The sequence below is a fragment of the Notechis scutatus genome, chromosome 4, assembly GCF_049901735.1.
Source record: "Notechis scutatus isolate UNSWTSFEM ecotype Mainland chromosome 4, rNotScu1.2, whole genome shotgun sequence".
Lineage (NCBI taxonomy): Eukaryota > Metazoa > Chordata > Lepidosauria > Squamata > Elapidae > Notechis > Notechis scutatus.
In genome coordinates, this window is record NC_142012.1 from 96,659,185 (window position 1) to 96,681,563 (window position 22,379).

General features: G+C 40.4%; 1 protein-coding gene across 1 annotated transcript in view; it reads left to right on the forward strand.

Annotated features, from left to right (window-relative positions):
* The window catches only part of PTEN (phosphatase and tensin homolog), a 64,739-nt gene that overhangs the window by 27,161 nt on the left and 15,199 nt on the right, over nt 1-22,379 (forward strand). The window lies entirely within an intron of this gene.

Below are 22,379 nucleotides of genomic sequence, written 5' to 3' on the forward strand. Positions count from 1 at the left end.
GATCTCTTGTTCCTTGGCCGTTTTTCAGAGTTTTTTGCTTCTAAGTGTTCAGGTTTGCCTTTATTCCTTTCCTCCTTGTCCCTGCGTTGATAGTGTGCTCTTAAATTTAATTGGTGAGGCGTTTTTGCCTGTAGGAAGGGGTTTAAGGGCTCGGAGCTTTACTTCGCCCCCCACCCCTCTTCTCTTTCTCTGCATTTCCGAGCGTGCCTTTATCCAGCCGCTTGTCTCCGTGCCTTGATTTATTGCACTATTATCATTCCCCCTAGAACGCTTTAGAGGAAGCAACGCTTCCTCTCCCAGCCCTGGCTTTTCGTTGTTCCTGATTGCCTGGTAAGCGAATAGGGCTGGTGCGCCTCTGATTGCCTCGCGTCGTGCCGGGCGGCCATTTTGGAACCGCCTCGTGGCCGGCGCCATTTTGTTTTATTTTAAATAATATTTTTTCCTGGCTGTGTGTAATTTTTGTTTTTGGATTTAAGCTGTGTGGATTGAGGCCCTAAGCGGGACCGTCAGGCCGCGTGGAGCCCCCTTTTTTATTGGAGGACACTGTGGTTCCGGCCCTGCTGTCTTTCCTTTAGAGGTTTTTTTTCTTGTTGGCTTTTTCTGTCTGTATCAATCAGCTTGTTCAGAGGCGCGGGCACGTACTTCCCATTGTGTTGGGAGGCTGCCTAAAGAGGCCTACCTATTATACTTATTTTGCTTCCCTTATTTTTTGGCCTCTGCGTTCATTCGGCTCATTTGGATTTGTATTTAATAATTTTTATTATTATTTTCTCCTTGTGCCTATTTGGCCCTGTCCTTGGGCCCCGCCCTTAAAAAAAAAAAAAAAAAAAGGAGAAAAGAAATTATTATTATTAGTTATTTTATAATATATTCCAGCAAGCTTTTGTGTAGATATTTTTGGATAGTTTTCTCATTGTGTTTTTTAGTACTTGGTGTTTTAAAAAACAAATTCAAATTCAAATTCAAATTCAAATTCAAATTCAAATTCAAACAAACAAACAAATAAATAAATAAATAAATAAATAAATAAAAAATAAAAAAAAAAAAATAAAAAATAAAAAATAATAAAAAAAATTTTTATTCAAAGGGGGACGTGATCTGATTTGGGAAAACCGGTTTGCGTTTGTAAGCCGAACTCCTAGGCGTGCCAACCGCCATATTTGTTGTAAGGTTTTTTTCCTTGATACCATGGCAGAGAACAATCCAACTGGCTCTTCCCTGAAGGCCAAATCGAAGACGCACTATCTTCGTAAGAGGGACAAGGACTCCTCCAGTGCTTCCCAAAAGGACGCCTTAAGGCGTCACAAAGCTCTGGAAAAGGAGTTCAGCAAACGATCTAAAGAACTGCACACTATAACTACCCCACCTTCTACCTCTGCCCATCCCCCTCCCCTGCCGAGTCGTTCTTCCCCCTCCAGGTGCAGTACATCCACCCGGAGCCGCCAGCCATCCCGTACTCCAGAGGCGACCTTCACGCCAACCGCTGCAGGTCTTCGCCCTGAGGAGCCGCCGTCAACCATCATCCCTGATAGTATCAGGGAATGGATGCAATTTGCTATCCGTCAGGGTATAGCTGATGGAATGCAGCAGCTATCCAGACCTGGTTCTCGAGGGAGGACTTCCGACGTTGAATCTTTATCTGGTCGATCTCTCTCCGGGCAGGCGCCCCAGCAGGGTCAGGTACCTTCTCATACGGATGCCCCATCCCCAGGAGGGGAGGAGCCTCAGGAGGTCTCGCAGGAACAGGAGGAAATGGGCTTTGAGCCCTTCGGGGAGGAGGAAGGCTCTGAGAGGGGGTCCTCGCAGTATTCTGATTTCCTTCTCGGGGACCCTATGGAGGGGGAAATGTCAGAGGACGAGGGCATTTCTCCCGAACAACCGACGGTTGTGGGCCTCTTTAAACCCCAGTTATTTAAGTCCTTATTATTTAAGGCTAAGAATAGCTCAGGCCTGGCCTCTCAATCTCCTTCTGATCCACCGCCATCGACTTCGGAGGATCCAGATGACCTCATGTTCAGGCAACCGATTGTGGAAGCAGAAGTTATTCCGGCCCCCCCAATCTTCTCAGACTTGGTTGCGAAGCAGTTGGCCTCGGTGGGTCCTACACCCGCCCCCTCTAGTCAGGATAAGAGGATGTTTAATCTGGACCCAGCATTCTCTTCTATGTTAGACACCCCGGAGGTAGACGATCCAATTGTGAGGCTGACCTCCTCTTCCAACCCTACGGATGCGTTGGAGGCGCTGAAGCCAGAGGACAAGCGGGCGGAGATGGCTCTTCGGCGAGCTCACCAGTCCGATGCCTGGGCCATCAGGTCGGCCACGGCCGCCTCCTTTTTCACCCGTTCCTCCATCAAGTGGCTCAGGCAGCTCAAGCAGCATATCCCCCCGACTAATACCAGGGCCCATCAGGATATTGCAAAAATCACAGCAGCGGCGGAGTTCGCGGCTGATGCCACCTTTCATTCGGTTAAGTTCGCTTCCCGGGCCATCTCCTCCCATGTTACAGCTAGGAGATTACTTTGGCTGGCATTGGCAGGCCGATGTTAAAAATAAATCCAAGTTGGCTTCAGCCCCCTTGGCAGAAGGGAAGCTGTTCGGGCCTGCCCTTGAACCCTTGCTTTTGGAAACTCGAAATAAGAAGTTTCTTCCTTCGCTTTTTCGCAGGCAGGAGTCTAGAGGGTCCCAGCCCTTTCGGAGGGGCTCCTTTCGCCCCCCATACCAGTCATTCTCCCCTAGATTCCAGGGTTCCCCGTCGTTTCGGTCATCCTACCACGACCGAAGTGATACAGGAGACAGGAGCCGAAGAGGAGGCAGCTTTAGGAGACCCTTTAGAGGCTCCGGTCACAGGGCCTCCCGCCGGCCCAGATAGGGCCTCAGACCTTCTCCCCATAGGCGGTCGTCTCAGGCATTTTGCAGACCTCTGGGAGAGGTCCACTTCGGATGCCTGGGTGAGGAGTTCCGTGCGTTTTGGACTCGTTCTACAATTCCTCTCCCCCTGAACATTTCAGGATTTCACCTGTCTCTAGGGATCCTACAAAGCGGGCTCTTATGGATTCCGCCATTAAACATCTGGCTGACATTAGGGCCATCTAACCTGTCCCATCCTCTCAACGAGGAAGAGGTTTTTATTCTCTCTTGTTCTTGGTGCCTAAACATTCAGGGGGTTGGAGACCTATTTTAGATCTCAAGCGACTTAATCGCTTTGTCAGGCGCCAGAAGTTCAAGATGCAGACTCTACAGTCTATTTTACAGGGTATCAGGGAAGGGGACTGGCTCACGTCAGTTGACCTGTCGGAAGCATACCTCCATATTCCCATTCATCCCTCATACTCAAAGTATTTGAGATTCTGTTATAATAACCAACATTTCCAGTATGTGGCCCTCCCTTTCGGCCTTGTTTCAGCCCCGAGGTTTTTCACGAAGGTGCTGGCAGCTCTGGCAGCCCATCTTAGACAGGTTCCCATCCGCATCCATTGTTACCTCGACGATATCCTTATCGTATCCCCTTCCCGACAGCAGGCCGAGAGGGATACTAGTGTTACCCTTTCAGTGCTACAAGATCACGGGTTTTTAGTGAATTGGGAGAAGAGCCAACTTAGCCCTTCCACCCGCATAGCTCACCTAGGAGCTGTAATTGACTCTGTTAAGGGTAAGGTCTTCCTCTCCCAGGAGAGGCTTCATAGTATTCATACTGCTATCCGGACTATCAGGCGAACTGGTAAAGCGTCCTTGCTCAGTTTATCCAAGCTTCTGGGGAAACTTGTTTCCTGCATTTCTATTATCCCATGGGCTCGTTTGCATTCCAGATCCTTGCAGTGGTTCCTTCTGCCGTACCAGCACTCGGGAAGGAGCACATCAAGTCGAGTGGTAAGGATACCTCCAAGGGTTCTCTCATCCCTTCTTTGGTGGACTCGACCTTCTACCAACAGAGGTCATCTATTCAAGGAGCCCCAAAGGGTCACTCTTACGACAGACGCAAGCCTTTCCGGATGGGGGGCCCATCTGCAGTCTCTGTCAGCCCAGGGAGTTTGGTCTCCTTCGAACGACGACACAACATCAACTGGTTGGAGCTTCATGCGGTATACCTAGCCCTGCGAGCTTTCGCTCCTCAGGTGAGAAGGCACCACATTCTGGTCCTTACGGACAACACCACCACCAAAGCCCATATCAACCGTCAGGGAGGCACCCACTCCATCATCCTCATGAGAGAAGCCGAACGACTCTGTCGGTGGGCAGAGACGCATCTTTCCTCCATCAGGGCAGAGCACATTTCCGGGGTCTCCAACGTCCAGGCAGACTGGCTGAGCAGGGCCACGTTGGACCCAGCAGAGTGGCGCCTGCATCCGCGGTTGTTCAGGGAAGCAGCAGACAGGTTCGGGTCTCCTCTGGTAGACCTCTTTGCCTCGCCGCTCAACACGCAGACACCAAGGTTCTTCTCTCGGTTCCCTTCCCACGGGGCAGAGAACCACGACGCCCTGCGTTGCCCGTGGCCTCCCGGCCTCCTGTACGCCTTCCCTCCGCTTCCGCTGATCCCCAGGGTAATTCGGAAGTTGCTGTTCGAGAGGGCGGAGATCCTACTAGTGGCCCCATATTGGCCCAGGAGGCCGTGGTTTGCGGATCTTCACGGTCTATCGGTGGTTCCGCCGTGGAGGATCCCACTGGACCAGATCTCCCTGTCACAGGGACCTCTGCTTCATCCAGAACCACAGTGGCTGCAGCTAGCCGTCTGGAGGTTGAGCGGGAAACGATGATTGAAGAAGGCTTGTCTACCCAGGTCATAGATACCATTCTGGCTGCCAGGAGGCCTTCCACTACTCGAATTTATGATTCAACTTGGAACAGCTTCTGTAAGTGGTGCCGAAAATCCTCTGTCAATCCTCGCTCTCCTTCTATAGCACAAATTCTAGCCTTTTTACAGGATGGCCTAAATGAAGGTCTCTCTCCCAACACGTTGAGAAGACAGGTCGCGGCCCTCTCAACGGTGGTGGCTGGCGGCTCCTTCAGCTCTCTTTCCCACCACCCTCGCATTAAGGCCTTTTTAAAAGGGGCTTCTAATTTGCGCCCGCCGGTAGTGCATAGATATCCAACATGGGACCTTAACAAAGTTCTCCTGGCCTTGACTAGGCCTCCCTTTGAACCTCTCAGGGAGGTACCACTCCAGTTTCTCACCTTTAAGGTGGTCTTTCTTGTAGCGATCACCTCAGCTAGAAGGATATCTGAAATTGCAGCTCTATCCGTGAGGAAGGACTTGTGCATTTTTCATTCTGATCGAGTTGTCTTGAGACCAGACCCCTCCTTTTTACCAAAAATCAATTCTGCTTTTCACAGGGCGCAGGAGTTGGTCCTACCTAATTTTTGTCCAAAGCCTCTGCATGATAGGGAGAGGCAATGGCACACCTCGATGTTCGAAGGGCGTTGCGTATTTACATATGTCGCACGCAATCCATCAGGAGATCGGAGTCCCTGTTTTTGTCATTTCAGCCTAAAACGCTGGGTCAAAAGGTACCACCATCCACGGTAGGCCGGTGGATTAGGGCGACCATTTCCAAGGCCTATTCAGTTCAAGCTCTTCCAATCCCCAGTGGGATAACGGCTCATTCCACCAGGAGCGCAGCTACATCAATAGCTTGGGCTACTCAAGCCTCGCTTCTTGACATTTGCCGGGCGGCCACTTGGGCCTCTCCGTCACCTTTCATACGCCACTATAAGATTGACACTCGCTTCGGCTGAAGCGTCCTTTGGCAGGCGAGTCCTACAGCAAGTGGTTGGGGATCCTAAGGAGATTCCGATCCAGACGGAGTCCCGCCCGTAGGACAAACATGCTTTGGTATGTCCCACTCTCTGGATGCTCGCAGCAGTTCTACGGAGAATGGGCGTTGGTTCTTACCTGATACGCCTCTTCTCGTGGAACTGCGTAGAGCATCCAGCCCCACCCTTCTTGGTCCGTCTGGTAGGGAATTCTGTTTTTCGGCCAATGATCGTTATTGTATATACTTGAGTTGTTTACTAGTTCAGTTAGAGGATTGTGGTTGTCCTCTCGTCTTCGTGAAACTGGGAGAACGCATGGAGGAGCCACGTGGAGGAAGGAGGAGCGTTCTTCAATTATAACTCAGCCTGTGAGAAGGAAGGACTGAAGCACCTCCCACTCTCTGGATGCTCTACGCAGTTCCACGAGAAGAGGCGTATCAGGTAAGAACCAACGCCCATTTTAACTGATCAATGTAAATTTATTTACTTGATGCTACCGCCTTTTGAAATAAAGCATTGGTCTCAACCTAAATGATTTGTACATCCTGCTTAAGATGCTCAAGTTACTAAGGTAGTAAATAATGTAGTTCATTTTGTAGGATGTTTCCTACTTGGATTAAATTGTAACACATTTGAACTCATGGAAAATGATATTTCTAATAAAGTGATTCCATATACGAAACCTTTATTCTCATCCTGTAACAGACTAGGATATTCACAAATCCTGAGACTAATGTTATGTATCCAAGCAGCAATAATTGAAAGTATGCAGTATACTTAGTATATAAAACATAAACCCTGGCCTTTAATCAAATGAAATTTGTGGAATTTATTTTCTCACCACTTATGCAATGTAAGAACTTTATTCTCTAATGTGTAAAAATGAAATGGCAATTGTACTATAATCTCAATAGTTTGTGAGTTTGAAATGAAGACCTTTTGAAGTAACCAGAAACTTTTCACACAACATTGTGAAAATGTTTAATTTTCAGGAACTTTTTTGTTTTTTGACCAATCAAAATTTATTTATAGTCTAAGACCAAACACAAGAAAAAGAATAATAATAATAAAGTATAATAGCAATAAAAATGAAGTTTTAAAATAGCATGAAAGTCCCAAAGCAATTAACACCAACAATAACATAAAGGAGGAACTCATAGCTTCTACTAGCTGCAGCTATTGATGTGAATTTTGCAAACCTCATAGAGGCTTCTGAAGATTAATCATCTAGGAGAAGACAATGAACTCTTGGCTGCAATTGCAATAGGAGCTGTCAACAATTGGAAGTATTAAACTTGATTGTTAGCTGGTGTATAACTAACATTTTACTAACATATGAGACAGAATCCACTTCCTGGTCTGAACAGAAGCAAGTTTAGCTTACATATAGGAACCTTATATATGAACCAGTTGTTGCTTTAACAGTAATGCAATTTCCACCAAACTATGTAATGCCCTATATGGAACATGTGAGATGTTAAAGAAATATCTAGGGTCAGTACAAGGAGGACTGAATTGGATTTGGGGGTGTTTTTTCTGGATTTGCACCTGACAAAAATAGCATTATTAATCTTAGAAGAAGGCAGTCTATTGTTTTAGTCATTTAGTGGGTAATTTCTTCCTTTCATTCTCATGAAATGAAATAAAAGATTACCCACTACTCTATAAAAGTTACATAGAAGGCACTTTTTACTACTTTATTTCTAAGCTTAGTGATGGAATGTGGTATGTTGGGTCTAGGAGGAGAGCCTTCTCTGTGGCTGCCCTTACTTTGTGGAATATCCTACTCATGGCCTTCCTCAAAGAGGTCAAAAACCTGGCTCTGTGTCCTTGCATGGGGGGCACAGAGGACCATGAAACTGTGGGGTTGGCTAGTTGAGAAACTGTGGGGTTGCCTTGAGAATCCCCCTGCCTGTAATATTCCAATGTTAAATGGCCATCATACGATTTTTCCCCCTCCTTTTGATGTTTAATTGTCATTGTTCTATAATTTAATTTTTTTAAACCTTAATTTAATTTTTAATGTTAATGATAATTTTTATACATTTTCATTTATCAATTGTACACTGTCCAGAGACCCTCTGTGATGGAGATGGGTGGTTTAGAGATATTTTACACACACACACACATACACACACAGTGGGAGAGAGTCAATTAGTTAGCTAGTTAGCTAGTTGAGTGTTTAAACTGGAAACCCTCTTGCTCTCCTCTGCCATGGAATCTCGAGAATACAGAGTGATAAAGGTGAGTGGGATAGCCCATTGCATATTTCAGGGACTGCCTGTTTCCCCTCAAAGCAAGGATCAGACTGACCAAGAGGGGCAGAGATGGAGATAGGGTGAAGAGAGTTGGAGGCGGCAGTCCCTTCCCTTACTGAGGCTAGGGGCTAAGAGGGACCAAGCCAGCATGGCTTGTGTTGTGTTGTATACTTGCTTAATATCTTGCAATTCTTGGTTTGCGATAATTACCAGGACTGTCAGGATTTCTAATATTAAGCAATGCAGCCATGTGACGTCTGGTTTTATGACTCTATTGCTTTGTAATGGAAAATCCAATCCCACTTGTGAATGTAAGTTGAGGACTAACTGTGTTCAAGGGTAGCTCTGTACTGTATATAGTCCGAACATTATGTGATTAAAGGCATAAATGACTATGAAAAAGATCTAGGCCTAATAACAGAAGCATAGTTTTATCCTTAATCTCCTAATTTTCCCGATTCAAAAATTTTGACTGTCTCCTGTGATAATACCAGCCATACCCAATATAGCTCTCAAAGACAGAGTAACGTGGTTCTCAGCTGAAATACGTTTGCACTTGTTGCACCACATGATCCTTCTGAAACTACTTCAGAATTATTCCAGAGTAGTATCCTTTCTCTTTTCAAGAAATGATGCTTACATGTATAGAGGGCAAATCATAAAGTTGCCTGAGGCTTAAAAGATAAATTCAGAACTTCAAATGCTTGAAGAAAAAAAAACTGAGTCAGAAAGTTCTAAAATAACTAAACACAAGATGAACACAACTAGATATGTGGTAGTTTGTGCTGAATATTCTCCAGCTACTATTATCATTTAGAGAGGGACCCTGGTTAGCTGTACTGTTATGTCCTGCAACTTAATGGCTTACCAGTCTGTGGTTTGGTTGTTTGAATAATGAATGCAGCTATTCATTTTTAAAATAAAATGCACAATTGTAAAAGGTTTTTTTAAATGCATATCATTAGAGATAAGATCAGTTGACAGGGAATATATATTTTGCTGGAATTTGACAAGAGAGAAGTTCACTCTCTGCCTAGGATAATTGCAGTAGACTGCTTCTATCTCTTCTCCAGTCAATTTCTGGCAAGAAATCAACCTCCCCGTTTCATTCACTGGCAAATAAAAATGTCTGATGGATGCCTGTTTATATAGCATAATTGGTATAATAGTACCAAATCTGGTACTAGTATAAGCCAAATCTGCTTGACAGAGCAAAAGAGTAACTTTTTTGTTTTCCCATTTTTTTCCATCATGGTGGTCTGGAATGTTTTTTAAAAAATAATGTCCCTTTCCTGTTTTGGTGGTGATTTGTCATTTCTGTTACTTAAATGCTTTATGGCAATCTCTGGATTGCCTATGGTTTAGGGAAGCAGCTGTGTGACTTTGGGTATAGGAGTCAGTTACACTGTAAAATTGAGTATGGAGCCAAAACATTGGAGATTGTAGATACAAAATAAGAATGGCTGTGGATTGTAGCAGCTTTCAGACTGACATCAGAAGAATGGTCTTTCCTGATGCTCTCTTTCCAGTAATGGAAGTCTGTGGATGTAATTTCAGCTTGTAAATAGTCTGGGTATTTATTAAGTGAATATTCTCCCTTCCTGTTCCGGTCAGAGTCGATGGAGACACTGGGCCAATCAATGTGGGAATGCCTTAGTGCTCAAGTTGCTTCAAATATATATAAAGCATTTAAGAAAGTTATCTGTTGGTTTAGTTTAGGTAATTACCAATATTACGTCCCACTCTGTATATCAATTCTATCTTGCCTTGGTGATATGATAGAAGTCTTGAGCTGATGGCTAAGAAGTGCTTGATGGAACAGATTGATATTAATCCCAGCAAAACAAGGTACTGTTTATTGAGAAGCATTCAGAAGCATTTATGTTCCAGAACTCCCACTCTGAATGAAATGTCATTACTTCTGAAAGTGAAAAAGGAACAACTTGAGAGTCCTTCTGGACTCACAGCTCCTATTGGTGTAGCAAGCGGACACTATAAACAGCAGGACTTTTACTGAGCTTCAGCTGCTGGCCACAATGCAGCTTCTAGATCTGAAGACTCTGATAATGGTTATTTTTATTCATGTTACCTTGTAAGTGATAATTGCAATTTGGTTTACAGGTGGGACCTGCCCTTGAAGGCACATTGAAACTTGCTGTGGTCCAGAATGCACTTCTCTTGCTTATGGTAGCTCATACTGGTACACCAAAATATCAATTTTGTGAGAGCATCCTTATGACCTATAAATGACCTTGTGCTACTGGAACAATCTCATTCATTCCATGCGGGTCAAAAAGTCAGGTTGAAAACTATTCTACCTGCGAAGTCAAGGAGAGGGAGCCAAGAAACAGCCCCTTTGCTATAGAAACTCACCATTATGGTGAGACATGCCCCTTTCCTGCTGTATTTACAAAAAGCAGTCAAAACTGGACCTTACCAATTAGACTTTAGAGCAGAGTGTGTAATTTATTTTGAAGTAATCCCAGTTATTTATTTTGTATTTGTTATTTTTGATGTCATAATAGACTGTGTCCATTTTATTTATATTTACGGAAAATTAAATTACTGTTCAAGAACATAAATATAAAAAATGTAGCATGCATGAGTGTTCTTATCAATATAGTTATTTTCTAACTTTCTGTAGATGCTATAGGCATTTTTCTGAAAATCATTTGCAACCCAACCAAGTATGCAGTCCATCCAGGTGTAACTTTCTTAAAATTATATTTCATGGTTTAAAAAGTTCTCACCTCTAGTTATCAGTTAGATTCAATTCAATATATCTGTCCCTTATATCCATATCCAGAGATTTTCTCAGTGAGAGGTTAAGATATACAAGAGTTGAATGAAAATACTGGTGCTTCCTTAAGTTTAATTAATATTTTAATAAATGAAACAGGAAAAATAATCTTTGAAATGAGATTTTGTTTTGCTACCTCTATCTATTACATCATAATTACTACCACTTTTGGACACATTCTTAAAGCTGTTACAAAAAAAAAAACCCAGTACATTATCCCTTCAATCACTCAACGGTCATTTTCAATTCTTCAATTGAATCAAACAGATTTCTTCAAGTTTGACAAAAAGGTAAAAGTCACAAGGCCCCGAGCCTGGACTAGGTGGCAGTTGAAGAAAGGCAGTGAGATCCAGCTTCACAGGTCTCTAATGTGCTAATGTGCTTTGAGATGATAGTAGTGCCCAGTTCAAAGAAATCCAAGCGAATAGTACCACCTGCATCAAAAGCACACAGTGGCGAGTTCTCCTGCTGAAGTCTTGATTCTTAGTTGCTATTTTTATTTATTTTTTTGCCAGTGAAGCTTTGTAATGATATTCCATGGACTGATACTTTGTCTCCAGGTCATAGTGTACCTATGCATTTTTACTTGTCATAATGCTATGAAGAAATGTCTAACACTCATTCTTGTAGCATGACATCAGTTGCTGGCAAATTTCAACTTCTGATATTTGATTTCTGCTATCAGCAGAGAAGGGAACCCATTTTGCAGAAACCTGATAGAATTCAAGAACATCACTGTGACCCACACATACTTGTGAAATGCCAAGATTGGCAGCAATTTCCCATTGAGTCATCTGCTGATTGACCTTAATTAATTCATCAACCCTTTCTCACGTGAAACTCATCGAAGGCTATCAGGGACTATCCTCTTCATTCTTGATCACTCAGAACAATTTTTCACAGTTTACTATCTTTTTACATTTTTTTCACCAGTGATGCACAGTACTCATACCAACACAGCTATCTCTATAAACAACCTGATTTGGCAGGGAATTACAATTGGAGGGATTCCTTTGGCAGTAAAAACAATTCTGTCATGGCGTATCGCTTAAAGTGTGCTGATGAGTATTAAACTGTAGGGTCCCATTTCGTGAACAACAATAGCACAATATTTTCTTGTGTTAAATTTATATTTTACCAGCAAAGATAAAAGGGGATTAGTATAGATCTATTTCAAGCTATTTGGCTCTCATCAGATAGCCATACCTTCTGGGATTCAAATCCAAATCCCAGAAGGGTATAGTTAGCTGACGAGAGCTAAATAACTTAAAATAGATCTATACTAGTCCCCCTTTATTTCTTTTTGGTAAAATAAAAATTTAACACAAAAAATAATTTGTCGCAAAAGCAACTGCCTGCAAAGGATTGGGGTTAAAAGGCAAAAGTGGAAGCAGTATGCTCTGTCCCGTATTTGGATAGACCAGGTTGCCCTGATTTTAAAAAACACAATATTTTCTTATACCAGTTTCCTGTGAAATGAATAAACATGCTGAAGACCTCATCAGAGCTTTTTAACGCATTAGTATTGCCATTTGTTAGCAACTTAAAAACATTACTTTTTATTCAATCCCAATACATGACACCCTATTCTATGTTGCTAATATCCATTCCTTTGGATTACTGTGCAAATTTTGACTGTCCAGTTGCCCATCCTTTCTTGGTCTGAGAATTATTGATTATAACATGGGGAGGGATAAAGCTTATCCCTAGAAAATTTGTCCAGAGTTTTTCAGTAATTTATAATGGCAGAGAGAAAAGCATATATCTCAACAAACATGTTATTAGAGGTTTTGCTTGCTGGCAATGAAGACATCTGTTCTTTCTGTGTTTCTAATTCTTCAGAAAGATATTTATAATCATGTCATCCCATTGTGTTTAGTAGGGAGATGTCACTGTCAACATATTTCAGTTTATTTCCCTGTCTTTCTTGGCTAATAAGGAGTGTTGTAGATATCCTTTATGCTTTCTCACCATAAATCTTGAATCTCCAAGTGACAATGATTTCTGCCAGGATTTCTTGATATGGAGACATGTCACTAAGCATCTCTCGATAGCATATGACACTTATCCTTTAAGAAATGCATTAACTTGGTTTGTCCATAAAGTTTGCAATGTAGCAGGCATTGTGCTATCTTAATAATTAACAGCCCAGAATATTCCAGCTGCAATTTATGTCTGAATTACATGGTGGTTGAAAGCAAAAATGTCATGCAAGACATCCACACATTATGCAAGCTATAGTAAAACATTGGCACTTCTAATTGTCTTCACTTCATTCACTTGCATGCATTAATTGCCAATCTGCATAAGAACTCTTCATATTTTGATTTACAAAGATGATTTCTCAGTATTCTCATTAATTTTCCATTCAAAAGTATATGAGAAAGTGTATCTTATAGAAATTGTAAAAAGTCATAATAGTTCTGAGAGAACTATCCATAATCTTGCGATTGTATAACTCTGATCCGAGATGTATCAAAGTTCTATTAGTATATTTTTCCTTAACAGGCATCACGCAAAATAGTGTGCTGTATCTTGTCTTCATTGAACATATTATGCCAATATTTTACTGCCATTGTTGGAAAGAACTTGTGAACATTCTGATTTAGAAACTGGTAGTACCTCTTTGAGCAAGAGTGGCTTCAACTGAAAGTTTTCCTCACTTGTGGGTCAGTCTCACATACTGGCTTGGAAATATTTTTGCCTACTCTTTATAGAATTACTTCAAATCATTGACATTTTTAGATTGTTTTGCATGTAAAGCTCAGTTCAGGTCAAGCTGCAACCACTTCAATTGGTTTAAGGTCAGTGCTCAACTCAGTCATTGCAAATGTAAATTTTATTTTGCTTCAGTCCTTCTGTTGTAGTTTAAATTCAGTGTTTGGACCATTTTAAGGTTCAGCTCATGGATAGATACCTGACAGTCTTCTGTGGAATTTGCTGGCACCATCCAGAATGATAGAGAGCTATTTAGGAAACTAATGTTGTAAAGCAGCTTCATGTTGAGTGATATTCTTTTATTGAAATGCAGTGTTTCATTTTTTTTCCAAAGTAACTTTTAACATAAATGTCCCAAAATTTTCTCTTTCATCTATCTACAAAATGTTCTCATTGTCTGATGGATCATCTAAGTGGTCTATGGCCAACTTGAGTATTATTATTTCCTGGATGCAGTAGTTTTCCATGGTAGGGTCCCTTGCACACCACTTTTATTCAGTGCTGTCATTATGGTAGACTTATGAACACTTGACATGAGATGATGCAAAATCCATTGTCATTATCCTGAGGTTCTTTGTGACCTTCATATTTTGGTTCGTTTAATATTTTTTGTTGGATGACCACTCCTAGGAATAGTAACAATGGTGGTGTGCTTTGTCCATTTATATACTATCTCTTTTACTGTGGATTGAACTAATGTGTTAGTATATTATAGGTGAGGCTTCTCTAACTCATCCTCAATTATTATCTTATTGATTGGAACATCTAGCTTAGTTTACAATCTGGTAAGAGAACTGATTTTCATAGGGCTTTTCATACTGTTCCCAGGAAAGACAATAAATGTCTTAATATATTCAGTAAAGACACAACACAGTACCCTATTTTGGGTGTGTTTGCTTAATAAGATTCTATTAACTAGACTTAGAGGAAGCTCTGTTTGCATTGTGGGTTACATATTTGGCTAGTTCTAAAGTGTCCACAGATTTTCTCTCATCGTTTAGCTTTCTGTATTGAATCAACCACAATATTTTCTTCAATTTCACACTATTGCTTACAATAGAATATTGCATCTGTATTTATTAGCTGGATTATACAGACTTGTAAGCTGGAAAACCACCATATGCATCTCCATGTTGAGTTCACTTTTTCTACATCCAAAATAACTCCTTGCTCCTTGCTATTTTTCAGTTTGATTAGTTCCAAGAATGAAATTATATCTTGATTTATTCAATTAAAATATGATTGCTTGTTGTACAATTTCAGGAACGTTTCACTCATATTAACAGATTAATATATTCCACGTTAAAATTTTCTGGGGTACAAGGTAAGAACTGGTATAGACGTCGCTGTGCTTTATTCTACAAGCAGTTGATATGTTTATTGAGCTTTTGAGAAGATAAAGCAACAATCCATGTCTAAACAGACATACGATACTGTGACAACGTTTTAGGCAGTTATGCAAAAATGATGTAAATTAAGAATGTTTTCAGAAATAAAAGTATTAATAGTTTATTTGATCAATTAACAAAATGGAAAGTAAATGAACAGAAGAGAAATCTGCAATATGCGCTGTGACCACTGCCTTTAAAACAGTATCAATTTTAGGTATATTTGCACACAGTTTTTGAAGGAACTTGGCAGATAGTTGTTCTAAATATCTTGGAGAACTAACCACAGATCTTCTGTGGATGTAGACTGTCTCAAATCTTTCTGTCTCTTCACGTAATCCAAAACAGAATCAAAGATGTTGAGATTAGGGCTCTGTGGGGACCAAACCATCACTTCCGGGACTTCTTGTTCTTCTTTACACTAAAGATAATTCTTGATGACATTGGTGGCTGTATGTTTTATTGTCTTGCTGCAGTATAAATTTGAGGCCAATCATAAGCCTCCCTGATGATACGGCATGATGGATAAGTATCTGCCTGTATTTCTCAGCATTGAGGACACCATTGATCTTGACCAAAATCTCCAACTCCATTTGTAGAAATGCAGCCCCAAACTTGCAAGGCACCTCCATCTTGCTTCACTGTTCTCTGCAGACACTCATTATTACACCACTCTCCAGCCCTTCAGCAAACAACTGGAGAGCTACAGCCAAATGTTTGAAATTTTGACTCATCAGTCCAGAGCATTTGCTGCCATTTTTCTGTAACACAGTTCCTATGTTTTCATGCAGTAGTTGAGTTGCTTAGCCTTATTTCCTGGTCAGAGTTATGGCTTTTTGGTCGCAATTCTTCCAGGAAGACCCACTTCCCCAGACAGTAGGTGGGTGTACCTGAGTCTCACTGGTTTCTGTCAGTTCTGTGCTGATGGCGCTGATGGCCATCTTCCAGTGTCAAAAGGAAGAAAGCATGATGTGTCTTCCATCTACTGCATTGTTTCCTTGGTTGACCACTGCATGTACAATCCTCAACGTTGACTGCTTCTTTGTGCTTCTTCAAAAGAGCTTGAACAGCACATCTTGAAACCTCAGTCTGCTTTGAAATCTTTGCCTGGGAGAGACCTTTGCTGATGCTGTATAACTACCTTGTGTCTTGTTCCTGTGCTCTGTTTTGCCATGATGCGTGACCTGTGACATGAAACTGTCTTCCACAACCTCAGAGTTAGTAGCAGAGTTTGGCTGCTCCTCACTGTTGTAAGCCTCCTAGGCAGCTGTTTCGGTTTCAGTTAATGACTGTTTCAACCTACATATGAAATCAATGGTCTTTGGCACCTATTTGGTATAATTGGTTAATCATATACCTACCTCTAATCCTACAAAATTCCTGACTTTGTACAAGTGCTCAAGTGTAAGAATTGATGCTGTTTTGAAGCCGAAGGGTAGTCCCACCAAATATTGATTTCATTTACATTTTTCTTCTGTTTGCTCACTTTGCATTTTGTAAATTGATTAAAATAATACGTATGTATGTATGTATTCTTAATTTATAGCTATTTGCATAACTCCTAGAACTTTTACACAGTACTATAGTTCTGGATTTTCTTTTATCAGATACATTGCCTTAATCATAAACAGGCAGCTGCTTGAGGCTCATATCTCTTCTGCCTTCAATTACATCATCAAATAGTGTTATTTTTTTTACCTTATTTTAGCAAAAAAACAAATTTAAAAATCATGCATAAGCTTTTGTGTAGACTTGACTCACCTGAAAAGTAGCACCACCCCTAGTAAAGCCTAGCATTTGAGAAACATATCCCAGAAATTTTTATCCTGGCCATGCCAGGAGATTGTTGAAATATGGCCCTTGGCTGTTCCTTCTGCCTGGTAATAATAAAAAATGGCACTTGCCCTGAATTTAAATGTTCTAATACTGAACATAGATATAAGAACTCTCCCAAACTTTAAATTAAAAAAAATGAGTCATCTCAGCATATTTTGCTGAATTCCAATCCAGTTTTTACTAGTTTGATTTGGGATACATCAAGAACCTATTTTTTTAAGAGCTCATTTTAAGAGAGTACATAGTACTCTCTCCTCATCTCCCAACCACCAGCCCCTGCCTGCAACTTTGTGATATTGTTTGCTCAGACAATAACCACAGAACCTAGCTCAGTAAAGAATCGATAGCAAGATATTTTCTTCAAACCAACCCATGAACAGCTAACTGCACTACAAAAAATAAAAATAAAAAATCAAGTTTTCCTAATGGACACGAGCAATTCCTTTTCTTAAGTAGGCTAATTACCAATCTTAACAAACAAAGGCGTGTGAGATTTGTATTTAGCACCTGAAAGTTCAATAGAATAAAAAAAAAAGTACTGAGCATATTTTTGTATTTGGCAGTGAGCCTCGACAAAGAAAGCTCTGTACACACACAGCACAGAGGGGACAGTATTACTGCATGATAACTGGAACTAAAACTCCTCATAGCAAAGAATTTTTAAAAAGCAATAAACTTAGCTGTTGGGCAAAATGCTAAATGTATGTTTAACTGATTATTAATATATCCCTCTTCTGCCCTTAGCTAGTTCCAGTCAGTGGGAGCGTAGATGGCACGTTTTAGTGCATTTTATAAATTTCCATGGCTTAGAAGAAAGCATAGATGAGTTCTAGGACACTTGAAATGACATACAGCAAATACATCACTGTGTCCTGATCTTGGGACAAACACTGGATGTTTTGTTCTGAACTCAGAACACTTAAAATGGCCATTTGGTATTGAGAATGATTCAGTACAATCAAAGTATTTTGCTGTGCTTTAAGAACTTGCATGCTTCAAGGAGAGAATAATAAAAGAGTTATTTAATGCTTTATTCTCATATTGTGTAAAGAATACTGCCTTACTCAAACCAATATATTTCAGAATTTGAAGATGGTAATCGAGGATTCCTAGCCTTTTCAGTGGGTGCATTTAGAATTCTGAAAGCATTTTATGGGCATTATCCAAAATGATTGCCACAAAATAGTAAAAGGCCATTTACTGGAAGGCAAACTGCTTAAAGGGGGTCAATGTATGCCAAGGGAGATATTATTTTGGACATTAGTGGCTGTTAGATGCCAAGGTGAAGACTCAGAGTATAATTCTCTAGCTGCTATTCTTCACAAAAGTGATCTCTTCAGTAACTGATGATTCCATAAGAATTTAACTTCATCTGTGATATATAGTTGTAAATAACCTTGTTAGTACTTTGAATTAGGTTCACTGCATTCCCAATTAAACATGAATAAATTTGGGTAGAGACTTTTTCTTGAAAAGTGATGATTATGCATTCAGAATTTGTGGCAGTGAGCGTTTTAGTTTTTAAAGAGAATGTTTCTATATATTTTTTTAGGAAATTGGATCTTGATATACTTAAACCTATTAGGGTTGCCAGATAGTTCAAAGTGACCTATAATAATATATTTGCAATAGACAAAATCTCACCTAAAATAAAAAGTGAATTTGATGTTTCAGAATTAAAATAGCACTGAAAGAAACACTAATCATTAGATATACCCAGTTTAATTTTGTTTTCATTCCAACCATCTGACAAGAGTGTAGTCTTGTCTGTCTCAAAACATAATTGCTCATTAAGCCTTAGTAATATAAATCATTTTTGTCCATTTGATTCTTTTTGTCACCTCTCAGTATCCACCCATTTTATGCAAAGTCTGTTTTTACTTTTGAATTGTTTAAGTGGTTCTGTTCATGTCAATCTCCATGCTAGTGCTTGGATGTTTTTGTGACCTCCCATTTTTTCTGTAGAATCCATATAGGCAAATTATAATTATACTTCAGCAGCATGAGATGAATGCTTCGTGTTTTATCTGCTCCCCTTAAAAACAGGAAAAGAAATAAGCAGATTTCTTTCTAGCTCCTTCAAAGTGAACACCCGACTAGCACCAGATAGGCACTTCATACTCCTCCTGCATGGTGAAAATCCCCCCTCCCCCCCAATGCCTATTTCCAGTAAATTTCTTGCCTGTTTTTATTTGCCCAACCATACCATGACTCTTTTTATTCCCACTTGTCTAAGCAATTCCTGCATGCATGTTCGGTTCTCAGGAAATATTAATGAATGGTAATCCACTTGAGGTAAAAAGTTAGGTGGAATGTCTTTTTTTTGAAAAGCAATACTTGATGTTTGAACAAGAGCTAAACTAGAGAAAGACAGCACGTCGAGAATGATGATAGCCAGTTGAAGTACAAGTCACAGAAGTATCAATCACATTCAACTGGGATGAGAAGAAAGATTGAGAGAATATTTAGAGGCTGGAAGAGATCCAAGAGGTTAGCCAGTGCTAAGCAAGTATCATTTATCAGTTCCACATGAAATTTTGTGTCCTCATTCTTTGTTCATCAGCCTTATGTTCTTGATGAGCTATTGAGTCCAATTCCTGAACTCTGCATATGAAGTCTTGTCTTTATTTGGCTTTCAGAAAGAAGTGGGTATTGTAGGGCTTGGATGGATATGCACTCCCAGAACTATCTTAAGTCAGTACTATTGAAGATGATTTCTGATCCCAAATTTTTTTTATACAAAATTGGAGTTACACATAGGTGGTGTGGAAAATCCGAGCTGCGTGTAAAGAATGTCTTAGAAAAGCAAACAAATTTCTTGCAGATTTTTTATTGGATAGAATATACCTTGCATGGAATATGTTATTTTACAATCTGTGAAGTTAAATTGCTTTGATTTGTGCTGTCTGGATATGGTTTTGCAGAAATGACTTTTGCAAGAGTTTACTTATTGATGTTACATACTTTCCTTGAACAATCTGGATATATTTTTGGACCACTACATGTTAATGAAAGAGCATTGCCTCCTTCAAAAAAAAAAACTTGTTTTGTTTACCATATGTAAATTCAAGTAGTACTGAACATAACCTGCTTTCAGAATATCAAAACTGTAAGTTTGTATTGTGGAGGATGAGTATTGACTTACCTTGCAATCTCTGGACATTTTTTCAAAACTTGTATTTACACAGCAGAAAGCAGGAGATCTATGAAGAGAAGAGTGGTGAAATTACTACAGGTAGTTGTTGACTTATAATCACAATTGAGCCCAAAATTTGCTTTGCTAAGCAAGACAGTTGTTAAGTGAGTTTTGCCCAACTTTACAACCTTTCTTGCCATACGGTTAAGTGAATATCTGCAGTTGCTATTAACACGGTTTCTAAGGGAGTTCAGGTTCCCTACTGACTTTGTCAGAAGGTCTCAAAAGGTGATCACGTGACCCGAGAACACTGCAACTGTCATAAATACATGCCAGTTGCCAAGCGGCTGAATTTTGATCAAATGACCATGGAGATGCTGCAAAGGTCATAAACTGTCAGAAGTGAATTTCTTCAGAGTTGAAGTTTTGAATAGTCACTAAACAAGTGATTGTAAGTCAAGGACTACCTGTAGTCACTTTGCAGAGTGAAATGGACAACATAATCAATTTAATAAATAATACTACAGCAAAACATCTCTACTAAAAACATTCTTTGCCATCCATGCATTTACCAGTAGATAAGAACTCAGGCACAGAATTTGCCTTTTTTTAATATTCATCCACATCAATATCTGTGGTTGATTTTTACACTATACTCCAATTTAATTAGGATAATCCTAAATAAGAGATTATTGAATGTAGCAAAACCTTTCAGCTATCAATTGTATCGAGTCTATCTTGAATATAATTGGCCTTTAGATTAAATTTCTTTAATTAGCATTTGTATTCAAGAGACAAAAATGGAATTTCTTAGATCAAAAAATTACTATTTAATCTATAATGTTTGTTTTTCATAAAGATTATTGCGGATTAAAATTATAGAAGTAATTGGCCTGTCATCTGTTTTTTTTTCCTATGGATTTCCCCCCCCCTTCTTCTAATAGAGTTTCTATATATCCACTTCAAAGGAACATGATCCTGCATTTAAGGCAAGCACATTCCAAACTACTCTAGACCAGGGGTATCAAACTCAAGGCCCAAGGGCCAGATCCAGCCCATGGGGTGCTTAGATCTGACCCACACGGCTGCCCTGGAACAGCAGCCCGTGGTGCCTCTGCCAGCGAAAATGGAGCACAGAAGGGCCACACACGGCCCTCCTGAGCTCAGTTTTTGCTGGCAGAGGGTTGCAGGAGCCCGTCGCAGCCAAAAACGGAGCTCGGGGAGCCCGTTTTTGATGGGCAGAGCACTTGGGCCACATAGGCGCCTGTGACGAGCTGGCCACACCCACCCTGTCCTCCTGAGGTCAAACACAATGCTGATGCGGCCCTCAATGAAATCAAGTTTTACATCCCTGCTCTAGACATTGAAAAAAGCAATTCCCATATTCTCCACTTTATCATTGTTTGTCAACTTCATCAGAAACTGATCCTGGAGATTTTTCCTCTCCCCGTAATTGATGTTGATATGCCTCACACTCATAGTATGATGATGCAGAAGTGTGCTTATGGGTATCTGCCAAATGCCATATGTCAGAAAGAACCTAAAGCTGAATTAGTTAGCACGTATGTTTCTTTAATTAATTAGCACGTATGTTCCTCTTGGCTTCTAGGTGCTCACTAAGAAAGGATTTTTTGAAATGACCATCAGAGCATTAGTATTTCCTATATTATTATTAACATGCTCTGATGCTAAGGAGTTCTACTCCCCTCTTCACCTGAAAAGAAATCTGGTCCAAATGCAAAACACAAGCAGAGGAGAGGAGTTTCAGTTTTAGTTTCAAAGCACCAAGCAGCTTTAGTACAGAACAGTTGAGCTAAGCCACGCCCAGGCTCCTTGTTGTCTCCTTCTTGCTCACATAGCAAATATCGTTTCAGTTACCAAACAGTCCTCAACTCTCTCACACACTGACAGGATGCTAGCCAAATGAATACTGATGGATGCTGGTAGGCAGAGGCAGACTTCCCCCTCCCCCTTATTTTCCTCCCCAAAAACTAAGCTCGAACACACACACACACACACACACACACAAATAATTTTAAGGGAGAATTTTATTGGGAAGTAAAAAAAGCAGGATTGGTATAATATCCTTATTATCAGGACAAGGAAAGGGGAGAGAAGAATGAGAAACAAAATAGATTACAAAATAAGTCAAAATCCATAAGGTAGGCAGGCTATATCTTCAGGAAGGATATGTCACTCATATTCTTCAGCGATGATGTGGGTGTGGTTATTTGTACTTTGTCTCATGCTTTTGCTTTAAACAATAAATAATAAGAGGACTCAATTCACAGATAACACTGAGGAAGAACCACATATCTTCCCATAATGCATATACCATTTTTAATGTACTTCTTGCAGTTAGCAATGTTGTCGCCAAATATAAGGATTTGGAAAACTCAACCAAACATAAAACTACTATGTAAAGTCATATTGTGGTGGTGATGGGAATATTGTAGTATTTTATTGCAGTGCAAAAATGATGAATGTGGTTTTTA